The sequence below is a fragment of the Myotis myotis genome, unplaced genomic scaffold, assembly GCF_014108235.1.
Source record: "Myotis myotis isolate mMyoMyo1 unplaced genomic scaffold, mMyoMyo1.p scaffold_m19_p_7, whole genome shotgun sequence".
Lineage (NCBI taxonomy): Eukaryota > Metazoa > Chordata > Mammalia > Chiroptera > Vespertilionidae > Myotis > Myotis myotis.
Genome location: NW_023416379.1, coordinates 34515695 through 34531509, shown reverse-complemented (window position 1 = coordinate 34531509; position 15815 = coordinate 34515695). Strand labels below are relative to the sequence as shown.

Below are 15815 nucleotides of genomic sequence, written 5' to 3'. Positions count from 1 at the left end.
TCTTCCAAGAAGACTTTCCTGGCCACCTTAGTAACCTCTCATCCTCTATCCCACCATCTCGTTTTCTTTTCTTGGCACTTTTCATGTTCTAATACTATATTTACTATTTGTTGGAATCTTTGTTTGAATGGGGAATTTTTTTATGTTGTTGTCTTTTCCCACTAAGGTATAAGTTCCATTACGGCAGTGACTTTGTCTCTTTTATTTATTAATGTATCCCAAGGACCTAGAACTAAGCCTAGGGTGTACCAACTATGATAGCCTTGTAATGGGTCACGTTGGCTAGGCTAAACTATATTTCCCAGAATTCCTTTTCTATTATGTTTTCAGACAGGCTAGGCTACAAAGGATATTCTCTTGTAATATTTGCAGAATGGAAAGGTGGCAGTACACTTTCTGCTCTAGGCTCTGTCCTAGTGATTGCTGTCGACATGGGCAAGTTTATGAAAACCGGGAAGGTGGTGCTGGTCCTGGCCAGACGCTACTCTGGACGCAAAGCGGTCCTTGTGAAGAACATTGATGATGGCATCTCAGACCATCCCTACACCATGCTCTGGGGGCCGGAATTGACTGCTATCTCCACAAAGTGGCAGCTGCCATGGGCAGGAAGAAAATTGCCAGAGTCAAAGATCAAGTCTTTTGTGAAAGTTTATAACTACAGTTACCTCATGCCCACAAGATCCCCTTAGACAAAACTGTCATCAACAAGGACAGCTTCAGAGCCTCTGCTCTGAAATGCAAGGCCAAAGGGAGAACAAGGTCAAGTTTGCAGAGAGGTACAAGACCGCAAGAACAAATGGTTCTTCTGGTTTAGATACAGCTGCAGCTTTAGATCTTTTTTGTTTCAGTCATTAAAAATCCAAAACATAGCCTGGCCAGTGTGGCTCAGTGGTTGAGCCTCAACCTATCAACCAGGAAGTCATGGTTCGATTCCCAATCAGGGCACATGCCCGGGGTTTTGGGCTCAAACCCCCATGTGGGGTGTGCAGGAGGCAGCCAATCAATGATTCTCTCTCATCATTGATGTTTCTATCTCTCTCAATAAAATCAATAAAAATATTTTTAAAATCCAAAATATAAAATATTATTTTTTAATAATAATGAGGTAGTAGCCATTTTATGGCATATACACAGATTAATTATATGTCAAAATCTTTACTGATAGACCCAGCACATAAGCTTTCTAAATTCTTCTTATATTTAGGACTGAATTTTCATAGGTCTAAATATAAAATTTCATTTTTTTATAATGTAAATAAATTAAGTCATTTGTAAAACAATGCACCTGGTTGTGCTTTAGAAAAAAATTAACATATTGTAGTTAAAAAGTCTTGAAGATAAATTTATTTTTTTTAATACAGATTATTTTGTCCCGTCCAGGTGGCTCAGTTGGTTAGAGTGTCATCCCATATACCAAGAGGTAGCCAGTTTGATCATGGGTTGGGGCACATGCAGGAGGCAGCCAATCGATGTTTCTCTCTCACACTGTTGTTTCTCTCTCTGTGTCTCTCTCTTCCCTTTTCCTCTCTCTAAAAATCAATTTTTAAATTTTTAAAAATATATATACATAAATAAATGCAACAAAAATTTATGTGGATGACTATATACAGAAATACAGTAATATCTTACTAATTTAGGTAAAAGTCCATCTGAATAAGTGGATACATTGCAATAGTATTGTAAAAATTGTTATATTTAAGCTTCATTTTTATTACTTTCACTTACATTGAATAATTCTTAAAAGTTCATAAAATTTGGCAAGTAGAAAACTTTGAATTCTGTTTTTAGATGTGAATCCTTTGTTATTTCAGTTTTATAATTATTTATATTCAAATTATTTCTGTGCTGGTACAGTGTTTTTCAAAGGCCCAGAGCCTCCTCTTTTTCGTGTGTGTGGGTTAAACATTTATCTCGCTATCTTGTAGGCCGTTCTTTGAAAACTCTCTCTTGTGAGTGCAAAGTAAACATCCATCTCTGCGTCTGAGTATCGCAAACATAGTCAAAATGAAAGCAGTTTTACTGTAACATGATATTAAGCCCGAAGAGATAAATACATACTGGCAAAAGAGGAAGACGGGCTAAGCATCAACAGTAAAAATGTATAACTCATCAGTTTCAACGACAGAAATGTCGCAAAAACTTTCTGTTTTGAATCAGTTTCGGATTCCCTCAGTTTCGGGTGAGGTTTCAATGGCAGCCTTAAACGATCAAACACCAGGTCCCTTGCCTGGCTTTCTCACTTACGCAGCGACTCGAGCCAGCTTGGGCAATTCACCTTAACCAAAGTACAGTCAAGCCCTTGGAGCGCTCTCAACACACCTGGCCTGCATTTGAGCTGTATGACAACCTGGGTTTCAAGCTTCACTGCAGTAATTTGTGGCACAGCAGTTAGCTGCCTGCTTGGGGGAGGGGGTGGGCCGTGTCACCCAAATGTTGAGAATGGTGAGTGTGGAGCCCAGCGATGTCAGAAATATTTGTAACAGAGGGGCCTTGCCACATGGACCAAATAGTTAACATGAATAAACACAGAGTGGCGGAGAGGGGTGGGGGAGAAGAATCCTGGAAAAGCAATCAGAAAACTGCAAAAATGACCCTTTAGGTCTGAAAGATTTCATATGGAAACTTTTCTGCAGCTGTGACCATGTGTCTGTATTAACAACAGACCTGTGTTGTTTGGTTTGGGGGTTTGACAAATTACAGTATCCTGTACTATCCTCTTGTCTCATGGAAAAACAAAGGGAAATGTAACTCTAGAGAGTCTTCAGCCTGTATTTTTACACGTTCCCCAGTTCTCCCGAGCTCTCCCATAGTGGTAGCCTCGATGAGAAAGCCTTCAAACTTCAGTGGTGAAGTCGGAGAGAGAAGTCTGAGCGTGGCCATTGCCGTCAGCCACTGATGGAAATGAAACTGGGCCCTCTGGAAAGCCTGGCTGCGGCGCTGGGGGATCATGTGAAACTGTGGAATGAGTGGTTGGGCTGGAATCTGGAAGAGCTTTCCCAGGCGATCGCCCAGTCTCCTGACCCCGCAGTTTCCATTACCGCTTAACCCAACCCTACTCCTCCACTTGTTCTCATCCAACACAAATTAATATTTTCGTCAAAATTAGTTGCTACGTGCCTACCTGGTGAAAATGCAGCACTAGACCAAGAAGTAAAGCAAAGAGTTTCCTCTCTTCCAGGACAAATGTAAAGTGATGAGAAAAACCAAAATCATTTCAGAAAGTATTATTTTTCAAAGATGAAATCCTTTTGTTGTTTTTAACATAGGGAGAAAGATTTAGCATGATTTAGGCAGAAAGAAGAATATTTTCAGTATATGACCTGTGGCCCCCTAAAACACACACACACACACACACACACACACACACACACACACACACACACCACAGCACATAAGTACTATTTTTTTAAGTGTTTGTAAGTGATAGTGATTTGAAGAGAATTGTAGTTACAGAGTGCATGTCTACCACCTTCTATTCATTATTATTACATGGGACTCAGAGGGGAAAAGAGGGGTTTCTGTCTCTTTCCTAGTTCTACTTATGGGTATCACCTCTATTTTTTTATAGTCAATGTAGGGCATTGAATGGAAGCCCCTGTACATGTCCTAACCACCAGAATATGTGAATGCGACCTTCCTTGGAAAAAGGGTCTTTGCAGATGAAATTAAGGAAAGCATCTCAAGATAAGATCATCCTGGATTATCCAAGTGGGCCCTAAATGCAATGACAAGTGTCCTTATAAGAGACAGAAAAGAAGAAAGGGGAATGTAGGCAGCGATTGGAGTGATGCAGCCACAAGCCAAGGAATAGCTGGAGACCCCAGATTTTGAAAAGGATAAGAAAAATCTCTCCTAGAGCCTCTAGCAGTGGTTCTCAACCTTCAGGCCCTTTAAATACAGTTCCTCGTGTTGTGACCCAACCATAAAATCATTTTCGTTGCTACTTCATAACTATAATGTTGCTACTGTTATGAATCGTAATGTAAATATCTGATATGCAGGATGGTCTTAGGCGACCCCTGTGAAAGGGTCGTTTGACCCCCAAACTAATGTTGTGGCCCCACCCCATAACAAAGAAACAGAATTTCCGGGGGATGAGGCCCAGAAATCAGGATTTTAAAAAGATTCCCAGGTGATTCTAATGTGCAGCCAAGGTTGAGAACCACTGCTCTAGAGAGAGCACAACCCTGCCAAACACCTTGATTGGAGACTTCTGGCCTCCACATCTGTGAGGGAGTGAATTTCTGTTGTTTACCGGAAGCCAGTCCATCCTTGCTGCTTGATACAGCTGCTGCAGGGAAGAAACATCTGCACAGCATATGTTTCAAGGGACCTGGCATATATGGCACACTGTTCTTAATATGTTTGCTCCCCTTCTTAGCGCTATGTGTTTTAACCAAGGTCACCTCTCCGAGAAAGGTTGTTTCCCCAGGTGGAAATTTTTCCCTGGAGTTAGGGATTAACAGGACTAAGGAAGGGAATAAAACCCCTTAACTAAGTGCCAGGCGGGTAATTAATCACTTTAACTATGAACAATCACACTTAAGCTACATAATCTTTACTTAGGATAATCTCCTTCAGTTACTTCCTTGTAGCTTAACAGAACAATAGAGTAGTGACCTTGGAATGGAGATAACAAATGCCCTAACCTTTGGAATAGAATGGATAGGATTAAAATCAACTGGTATAAATACAGATGTAACAGGAGAATAAAGACAGAGCCTGGCTGGAGAACCCAGCTGGAGAACCTGGCTGGAGAACCTGGCTGGAGAACCTGCCTAGAACCTGGCTAGAGAACCTGGCTAGGCTGCTGATCAACTGAACACTGTCTCCATGTCATTCCTTCTTTGCCGACTCCATCGACACCTTTGGGAACCCTTGGACCTGCTGGGGTTGAACTACAACAGTTGTTCTAAACCACCAAATTTGTGGTGTTTTACAGCAGCCATGGTAAATGAATGCATTTACCTAAGGTGTTTATCAGTTGCTGCTCCCTCAATCTCTGTTATTCATTCACTTGCTCAGAAAGCAATCAGGCAATGTGTCAGGCACTGAGAAATGCACAAAGGACACCAAGTTTTTCAAAAAAAATATTCTCAAGAACTTATACTCTGGTAGAGAGACTCAGGCATGTAAACTAAGAAGTGCAATAAAGTATTACTAATGTCATAATGTGTCGGCACAAAAAGAAAGTGGTCACTGCTTCCTGGGATGGTCACAAAAGAGTTCAAATAGGAGACACACATGAAAGTTGAGAAGGTGTTTGCTAGCTAAGCAGATTAAGAATGGGACAGAGGGGATTCTTGGAAGAGAAAATAGCATGTACGTAATATGGAGGCATGAAACCATGTAGTCTCAATGGGAATTGGATGTTTTTAAGTGTGCCTGGTAAGATTTCAAAGTAGAAAGGGTAGGTAAGGGCCAGATTATAGAGAGCCACATTAGCCAAGCTAAAGAGTTTGGAATGCATCCCCCATGATGAATGAGAAGACATAAAGGTTTTTCCAGGGCAAAAATATGATCACTCTTGTGTTTTAGAAAGATGCCTCTGGTAGAGGTGGAAAGGATGACTCAAGACCAAGGCTGAAAGATTCATTAGAAGAGTACTGATGTGCTCCAGGTTGCAGATGATGAGAGGATGAACTAAGGCACAATTGTGAGGCTAAGGCACAGGGATGGGGAAAAAAGAAACTTACCAAGGAGTCTGAGATAGAATGGAGTCTGAATTAGGAAACTAGGAAGCAAACAAAGAAAATTCCATTATAGTAATCAAAAGAGATGAGGGTATCAAGAAAGGAGTAATAAGCCCTAGCTAGTTTGGCTCAGTGGATAGAGCATAGGCCTGCAAACTGAAGGGTCCTGGGTTCAATTCTGGTCAATGTACCTTGGTTGCAGGCTCAATTACCAGTATGGGCCATGCAGGAAGCAGCTGATTGATGAAGTTCCTCTCTCATCAACATTTCAATTACTCTCCCTTTCTCTCTCTCTAAAAATCAATAAAAACATATTTTAAAAAAGAAAGAAAGAAAGGAGTAATAATAGTCAGAAGTCATTGAGAAGCCATGTAATGTGACAACTGAGGTGCCCATTGAATTAGTCAATGAAGAGACCATGGGGAGGATAGATGTTATCAACCAACCTGTAAATTGCTGCTAAGTCAATTATCATCAGCAAAATGAGGAACTGATCAATAGATCACTAGTTGTCAAAGTATGTTCCTTGCACTTTCCTAAGCATCATCTGAGAACTTAAAAATGCAAATTCTCAGGCCCAACTCCTATTAAATGAGACACCTGGGGTGGAAGCCCAAAATCTGTGTTTAATAAGCCCTCAACTTAGAGAACCATCTACACACAGCATACAGGGCCTTATTACTAAAAATGTGACCCATGGGCTTTGAGACAAGATGGTGGCATAGGAAAATGTGGTACATGCATCCTCCCACAACCATATCAAAATTACAACTAAACTATAGAACAACCATCATTCAGAACTACCTGAAATCTAGCTGTACTTATATCTCACAACTAAGGATATAAAGAAGAAGCCACATTGAGACTGGTAGAAGGGATGGAGATGCAGAACATGTGATGGATAAAAATGAGGAAGGATATCCTGGCAACAGAGGTCCACCTTCCCTCCCCCAAGGAGAGAGGGGTCCCAGCCCCACACCAGACCCCTCAGCCCAGGGTTCCAGTGCCAGGAAGAGAAGTCCCCATAACTTCTGGCTGTAAAAACCAACAGAGATTGTGACGGAGTGAGATGGTGGGCTGCTGAAGACCACACATGGACTTACTGGACTTGCTTGCTCTGAGTTCCAGTGCTAGGGTAGCAGCTCGAAAGGCACAAGAGATATGCCAGGAGGAACTGAATTGTCTGGCATCGGGGAAAGAACTAGAGGTTTGGCTTTCTTCTAGACAGAAGTACTGGCAGAGACCATGTTTTTTTTATGAGCCCTCCCCCCATGGAGCCTGCAGATGGGCACTATATCTAAGTTTCCAACAACCTGGCTATCACTGTTTGCCCTACCCTGGCAATTTCCTGAGATCCCACCGAACTTGAGGGCCCACCCAAGCTGTTTCCAGTGGCTTTTCCATACAAATAGCCTGTCTTGGCCCACGCATTTAGACTTTCCTAAAATCTCTCAAACAAGCAGCATCTTGAGTCAGCATGCCATGTATATCTCATTAAGTGGCCCAGGCCTGGCACTAGTGGCAGCCAGCCTTGGTTCACAGCTTGGCCTTTCCTGGGCACCTCAAAACCAAGCACAAGTAGCAGCCATCTGCAGACCATTTTGTAGCTCATGCCGGGTGACCCCGAAGAGAGCACAAGCAACGGCTAAACTTAGCCTGCATCTCCTGAGAGGCCCCAGAGCCAGTGCACCAGCTTCAGAGAGCACTGGAACAACATCCAATGACCTTTACAAGTGACACATTCAAGGGGTGGACTCAACTGGCACCAGAGCCTTGTTGAAGTAAGTCCTGTTCTGTGGGGTTTGCCCCTGCACAGACGACCATCCATGGTTATCTCAGCTAGTCCTTGAAGTTGATCGGCTGGAGTAAATCCTTCCCATTGATGTGCCAACAGCAGTCAAGGCTCAACTACAACAGAAGAGTGTCCACAGTTCTTGGGGGTGGGAGGGGCACATCTGGAGTGCCCAGTTTGGGTAGACAAGGCAAAACGTTAATTAATTAGTTAATTAATTAACGATCCATGGATGGGCAGCATTAATGTCACTTGAGTGCTTTTTATAAATGCAGAATTTCAAACCCCACACTGATTCAGAATATGCATTTTTAAACCAGATCCCTAGGGATTTAGATGTACCTCAAAGTAGGAGAAGCACTGTTGAAGGATTTCTATCTCAATAACTCCTTTGCAAATCTCAGATTACTTATTGTATAAATCCAGTAAATTGCTAATTCAAAGAATGGAAGAGAACTCAATATAACCCAGCAAAATTTCCTCCTCTCAAGCAGGATAATAAATAAATAAGAGACAGAAAATGGGCAGTAACTTAATGAAACAAAGAGTATCCCATGTGTAATCTATAATAACAAAAGCATAATATGCTAATTAGACCGGACAGCCAAGGCTGTGAGGGCCAAGCCCCTTGCACGAATTTCGTGCATTGAGCCTCTAGTTAAAGTAATATGATGCTTTCTAGTTCTTTAGCATTCAGTTCCATGTTACAGAAATACATAGTTTTTCTTCAAAAACCTTTAAAAAACCTACCAAAGTTCATGATATCTTTCTCTTTTTTTTAAATATATTTTATTGGTTTTTTACAGAGAGGAAGGGAGAGGGATAGAGAGTTAGAAACATCGATGAGAGAGAATCGATCAGCTGTTTCCTGCACACCTCCTACTGGGGATGTGCCCACAACCAAGGTACATGCCCTTCACCGGAATCGAACCTGGGACCTTTCAGTCTGCAAGCTGATGCTCTATCCACTGAGCCAAATCAGTTAGGGCATGATATCTTTCTGATGGAAAATAATATCAGGCCACAAGGACTTGGTGTCCTTGACAAAGACAGTATATGGGAACAGGTAGATCTTTATATGACCTAGTAGGAAATTGCTTATGTTAGCAAACCAACATTAAGATCTGTGTTATTTACTGTATGTAAAATATAGCTCAATAAAAAAGAAGTCAATAACTATTTTTTTGTTTCGTGTGAATATGGTTTCACCTAATGTTCCTCAAAGTGTCCTAAGGCCAGCAGCCTCAGTTTGTTAGAATTTGATTACTGGGTTCCAGTCTGACCTATTATATCAAAATATTTGCAGGTGGGACCTAGGAAAGTGTTTTAACAAGCCCTCCGGGTGATTCTGATGCACATGAAAGTTTGAGAAGCACTGGTTTAGGCATCAAACATGCTTCATGTGAAACGCTTCTGCCTGCATTGTCTCCTGTTTGCCTAAACTGTCTTTTTTTTTTAAATATAATTCTTGTTTATTCAAAACTTCAAATCACCAATAATAACTGAAATTAATCCAGAATTAAAATTGGTTGATAACCCTCGAATTTTGTTATATGACTTAAGTGAACTTTGAAAATTTTATTTATTTATTATTTATTTATTTATTTATTTATTGGTAAAAGTATTACATACAGTATTGCATATGTCTCCTTTTTCCCCATAGACCTCCCCCTGGCCACCCCCAACCCTAAACTGCCTCTTAAACTCTCTTCTCCATTTGTTTTCATTTATCTTTCATGACCTTTAGCGGCTTCTTCTTCTCGCCTTCCTCTTTCTTTCTTCCTCTATCTACCTATGTCTTTCCGTTCTACTTTTTCACTTCCTATTTCTTTCCCAGCTCACTTTAGCTTTGAACCTCCCCTTCTTGAAGATGCATACAAATCTAGCACTTCTGCTCAAAACTTTGCCAGTCTAAGCAAGTCTGTTAGATGCTCATGCTCAGCATTATGAAAGAAACAAAACAGTAAATCAGCCACTTTTTCTGGAAACAATGCAGCTTGCAGAAAGGACAGTATAGAACCAGTCATTGTATAGTTCTCTGGTATTTATGTGACTTTAATTATGAAGAGTGCTCATGACAGTCATGTGCAACTTGTCTAAAACAAGGTCTGATAACAACAGAGTATATGCTTTTCAGTCTACAGGGAATTTACCAGAACATTTGGGCCCTGTTTTAGGATTGTGTCCATGCCTTCACCAGAAGAAGTGGTTAATAACCACATCAGGAATAAATATTGATAATATTAATATTAATAAAAAATATTCTTTTGTTTAACTGAAATAGCCTGTCTTTATTATATAGCCTACTGCTAATAATAGTAATTGCTCATAATTATTTAGTACTAAATGACTTCACAGTTATTAATGTATTTTAAACTCCCACAATCCTATGAATTCAGTAGTATTTTCATCTTCATTTTACAGATAAGGAAATAGAAGTATGAAGAGGTTAAGTAACCTATAATGGGTCACATTGCTGAGAAGTATAGAGATTAGATTTGCATAAAGGTAACCTAGCTTTGAGGTCTTAGATCAGAACCATTGGGTTACACTGCTTCTCAAGAGAGAATGAGTTGAATTATACAAGGCATATTTGAATTTCACGCTCCTTCATATTTCACACTAAGAGGCCAGATGTATTAAATATTTTCATGTCCTAACACTTTCAGTTGGAAAGAGTTTGGTGTAGTGGGACAAACGCTAGACTGGGAGCCAGAAGTTCTCAATTTCAATCTTAGTTTTAGAGGCAACTAGTTTGGAGGCAACTGAATGATTATGGGGAAACTCACCGGTTTCATCTCAGTGGGTCACAATATCTTCTTATGTAAAAAGAGACTGTTAGACTTCTTTAGATCATAGTCATGGTTCTCTCTAGATCCAACATTCTATGAATTCTAAGAATAAAACATAGTCCCAGGAAATTATTAAAAGGAACATGATGGTACATAAAATCATAATTAATTTTCTAATCATTTCTTTAGCTATAATATGAACAAGTAATTCAATATAGTATAATTCTTGGTTATTTGGGCAGAGAGAAGTGTTTTCTATTACATGGCCTACATGCATAGAAATAAAGACTAACTAGTTTGCTCGGTATAATAAATACCAGAGGTGAAGAATTGGTTTTGTTTCCTACTGCTGCTGTAACAAGTTCTCACAAATTTAGTGGCTTAAAACAAAACAAATGTATTATCTTATAGTTCTGGAGGTTAGAAATCTAAGATGTGTCCTATGGAACTAAAGAATCGCGGTTTCAGCAGGGCTCTCTCTCTTCCTTCTGGGAAGAGGCTCTTGGGGAGAAACTTTTTCCTGATTTTTCCAGCTTTCAGAGGCTGCTGGCTTTTCTTGGCTGATGTCACCCTGCTTCTGTTTCCAAAGCAGCAAGTGCAGGTTCACTCATCACTCTGACCCCTTTCACATATAAGGACCCTTGTGACTAGATTTTACCCCCTGAATAGCCCAGGATTCCCTCTCCATCTCAAACCTTAATTTAATTACAGTTGCAAAGGCTCTCTTTTTTTCATGTAAGGTAACACATTAACAGGTGTCAGGGATTAGGACATGGATATCTTGAGGGACCATTATTCTGCCTACCATGGGTATATTTTAGGGTCACCAGGATGCCGCCTACTTTATACATTTAAAAACAAAAGTCTTCATAATAAAAAGGAAAAATATTTATTTCCAAAATAGTGTCATATTAATGAAGTTCACAATGAAACAATAAAATGCATATATCCATTTATTGAATATTTTCAAGAGTTGATTTTGCTTTGACTACAAAAGTATGCTAAAGCCCAGAAAGACCATAGAGATGATCTAGTGAAGCCAGTCTCTTTATTTTATATCTGAGGAAAGTAAGGCCCAGAGAGGCTAGTGTCTCGGTAGTCAGTGAGAAGTGAGCCTTCAACCTCCTGGCGTGGCTCCCAGGTCTAAGTCTCTTCCATTACTCCTTTAAGCTGCCTCTCATTTTTTCTCACTCCACCAATAAGTTCTGAGACTTCTGCAACTCAGACACTCTCACAGCTAATACTCATGATTAGAACAGTCCTCTTATTCTTCCTTCTTCTTTGGGGAATTGTGTGAAAGAGCAAGATACTGCAGGAGAAAAAAAAGTCTTGGTCTTTTGATTGCCATGTGACGATAAAGAGTAGGAGGAAAACTATGCTGTGGTAAGGAAAGTAGCTAAACCACAGATGAGAGGTTCACCAAAAAAACATTTTGTAGATGCCCTTTCTTACCCTTAAAATGTGGTAAATGCAATGCCTTAGATGTCATGCTAATAAGGAGATTTAATCCCATATAGACTGTTTATAAAGCAAAAATTATATTAAACAATAAAAACAGTCAGAATAACAACAAGCTTAGTAGACTCCTTAAACTATCGCATGGTTTTTCTAAGTTAAATCCTTGTCTAGAAGACAAATCTTAACTTCTGCACAGCATGGAGCAAAGAGAATGCAGCACTAGCCCTACACACAGGCAGCGTGAGCAGCCTTGTCACCTTCCCACTCCAAAGTTTCTCCTTTCTTAAAAAGTAGCAATATGGCCCTGACCGGTTTGGCTCAGTGGATAGAGCGTCGGCCTGTGGACTGAAGGGTCCCAGGTTCGATTCTCATCAAGGGCATGTACTTTGGTTGCAGGCACATCTCCAGTAGGGGGCGTGCAGGAGGCAGTTGATCGATGTTTCTCTCTCATCGATGTTTCTAACTCTTTATCCCTCTCCCTTCCTCTCTGTAAAAAATCAATAAAATATATTTTTTTTAAAAGTAGCAATATGTTAGCTGCTTCTTGGAGAAGGCCAACCAAGCCCTTTTGAAATACTGCTGTTAGAAACCCTACCATTAGAAAAAACATTAGCAGAGTAAAGGTTAAAGAGTATGTGATGATTTCAATAGATGCCAAGAAGCATTGTTGAAATAAAGAATCTATTCCTTTTTTCAAAATTTTATTTCAACAAGCTAGCAATAGAAAGAAATTTTATTAACTAAACTTGTTGTAAAGGACCTACTAAACTTATAAAACATAGACTTCTGAAATCATAATGGTAAAACCCATGTTCCCAGACATTCCAATTAGCTTTTTGATGACTCACTCATAATATGAATGAATGGTCAAGGATCCTTAGACATTTGGCTAAAACTTCTAACAAGATCAAAATGAACAAGCACATAAGGACAAACGCAGAAAGCTGAAAAAGAAATAAAAAGATTTTAAAAACTATAGATAGGAAGGAAAGGAGGGAGGAAGGGAGGAAGAAAGGCAACATTCAGAGAACATAATAGAGCTCTGGAAACTTAAAAATATGCATGAGAACTAGAACAAAGCAAAAACAAGAGAAATGTTGGAAGATAAAGCTCAGAAAATCTCAAAAAACAAACAAACAAAAAACAAAAAATAAAGAGGTTGAAAATAGTGGAGAGGAAAAAAAAAGAAAATTAATCCACAGGATCTGGTGTTTGAATAATGGGAATTCTAAAGATAAATCTCAGAGAAAATGGCAGGGAGGACATTATTGAAGAAATAATATAAGAAAATTTCCAGAAGTAATAAACATGGACTTTCTATTTAGTTTTAAAATACAAAGGCACACCAAGGCACATCACTGTGAAATTTTTAGAGCACCCAGGACAAATAGAAGATTCTATAAGCTTCCAGAAAGAAAAACAGGTTACATTAAAATGGCATTGAATTTCCAATAGTAACATTTTAGCAAGTAATTAAAGAGAAATATCCTCAAATTTCTGAGAAAAAAAATATTTTTAACATAAATACCAAAGTCAGACAAATTATAAATCATATCATTTCAGACATTTAGGGTTTCAAAAACTTTACTTGCCATGAGTCTTTCTAAGAAAGCTACTGAAGAATGTGTTCCACAGAACAAGGGAGTAAAATAAAAAAGAGGAAGACTTGAGATTCCAAAAAAACATGGATGAAAGAAAGGAAGAGTTCAAAGGACTTCCCAGATTGATGGCAGAGGCAATTAATTGTTTTTAACCTGCAGTTGAGAGTCTATGGGTAAGGAAGGCCAGCTGTATGCATTGATCCACAGCATTTTGTCTAAGAGACTTCAGCATCTGTGGATTTTGTTATCTGTGCCAGGATCCTGAGAGAAATCTCCTGCAGAAACCAAGGGACAACTAAGTTTTGGGGAAGTCAAAAGTTATCCTTGGATTTTCGACGGCAATGGGGATTGGTGCCCTTAACCTCTGCATTGGTCAAAGGTCAACTGTAAATTAAGGATTGGAAAATATTTGTCACAGTGGAATAGAAAAAAAAAAGATAGAGAAAGTTGGAAGAATATTGTTTCTGAAATACCATATGACTTAAATTATGTACATCTATTCATTTGATAAAAATTAAAGTTGAATCAAAAATGAATTTAATATAAACTGTTAAGGCATATGAAAAATTAATCTATTTATGAAAGACATAAAAGAAAACATGAAAAAATACGAAAGTAAGCAGAGATCCTGAAAAAGAAGGCTCCGTGTTGTACACCACTTCACATTTAGTATAAAAGCCTCCCAACAGTGTACATTCTATTTCCTCTCCCAGCCTTTGTGCTGTTGTTTCATGTACTGTGTAATCCATGTATGTTGTTTATAAAATCCACAATAGAGTGTTATTATTGTAGCTTTAAATATTCAGTAATCTCTTAGAGGGATTTGTTAAAATGTCATATGTATGTATCTATTTCCTCTTTCTGGTGTTCTTCATTCCTTGTGTTGATCCAGATTTACATCTAGTATCATTTCTTTCTGTCTGAAGGGCTTCCACGGACATTTCTTATAGTGCAAGTTGGCTGGTAATAAATTCTTTTAGCTTTTATATGTTTAAAGGAGTTTTTATTTTACTCTGAGCTCAGTACCCTGCATTCAAGGAGCTAACCAGACTCTATTTGGCTCCTCCCCCAAATTCTTTCTGGCAACAAACTGAGGCCTGTGTAGCATCCTTCTCATTTATTTTCCATCTCTCAGTGGTCACAGGCCTGTGGCGAAAACCTGAAAATCTTTGTTTCATACATTTTGCCCTGCTTTTACATGTTTAAGACAAGGGGGTAAATCTAGTTTCTGTTACTTTACCATGTCTAGGATGTATAGATGTCAGCTGTTTCCAGATTAAACCATAAATTTAGTATAAACCCAGTCAAAAACCCACTGGCTCTTTACAAAGAAAGTGAGCTCACTGAAAGCAAGTAAGTAATCAAACAACCAAGAAATTTTTGAAAAAGAATGAGATAAATCTTGGCCTAAGCTGACATCTTATAATTTTATAATCCTAGACTATAGTAAAAGTGGTGTCGTTTGGGAACAGGAATATACCTATAGATTGATGGGTGTTAGAAAGGGTTTGTGCAAGCCTGGGGTCCTAGTGCTTAAACTTAGTTAGCTTCACTGTAAATTTGCTCCCAATAATGTATAGAAAAAGGTATTACATAAAGGTCAAGTTGGGTTCACCACAGGAAAACAAGTAGTTTAACATTTAAAATTTTAATGTATCCACATTATAAGATTAAGGAAAAGAATTATATGATTATCTCAACAAATGTGGAAAAAATACTTGAGTAAATTTAATCCATTCATAATTTTTAAATGGTCATGTAAAAATTAGAAAAAGGAAACCTCCTTAACCTATTAAAAGATATTCATAAAAAATACACAATAAACATCACAAGCAGTGTTGATTCTTTTAAGACCAAAAATAAAATAGTATATCAGCTACTCTTAAATCTATTCAAAATTGTACTGGAGGTCTTAACCAGTACAGCAAAGCAAAAATGAATGAAATCATTGAATACATATAAAAAGCATAAGGATTGGAATGGGAGAACTAAACTTTTATAACTTGCTAATGATATAATAATCTATCAAGAAACTCAACATAATCTACAGATAAATTATTAGCTATAGTAAAAAATTCTGTAAAGTCGCTATACAAAAATCAACAGGCAAAAATCAATTAAATTTCTAAGCTCTAGAAACAAAATGTTAGAAAAGTCTAATTTTTTCAAAAAGATACCATTATAACATGGATGACTCCCACAAACATAAGGCACATGACAGCAGAATACATATAATAAGATGCATTAATGTAAAGTTCAAAACAGATAAAACTAAACTATATTATTATTATTATTAATCCTCACCTGAGGATATTTTTCCATTGATTTTTAAAGAGAGTGGAAAGAGAGGGAAACCTATGGGTCGCGACCCCTGAAAATACATCCTGCATATCAGATATTTACATTACGATTCATAACAGTAGCAAAATTACAGTAATGAAGTAGCAATGAAAATAATTTTATGGTTGGGGGTCACCAC

General features: G+C 38.5%; 1 pseudogene; it reads left to right on the top strand.

The window, feature by feature from the left end:
* The first annotated feature begins 431 nt into the window (after window positions 1-431).
* LOC118660189 lies at window positions 432-2850 on the top strand (annotated as a pseudogene).
* The last annotated feature ends 12965 nt before the right edge of the window (window positions 2851-15815 follow it).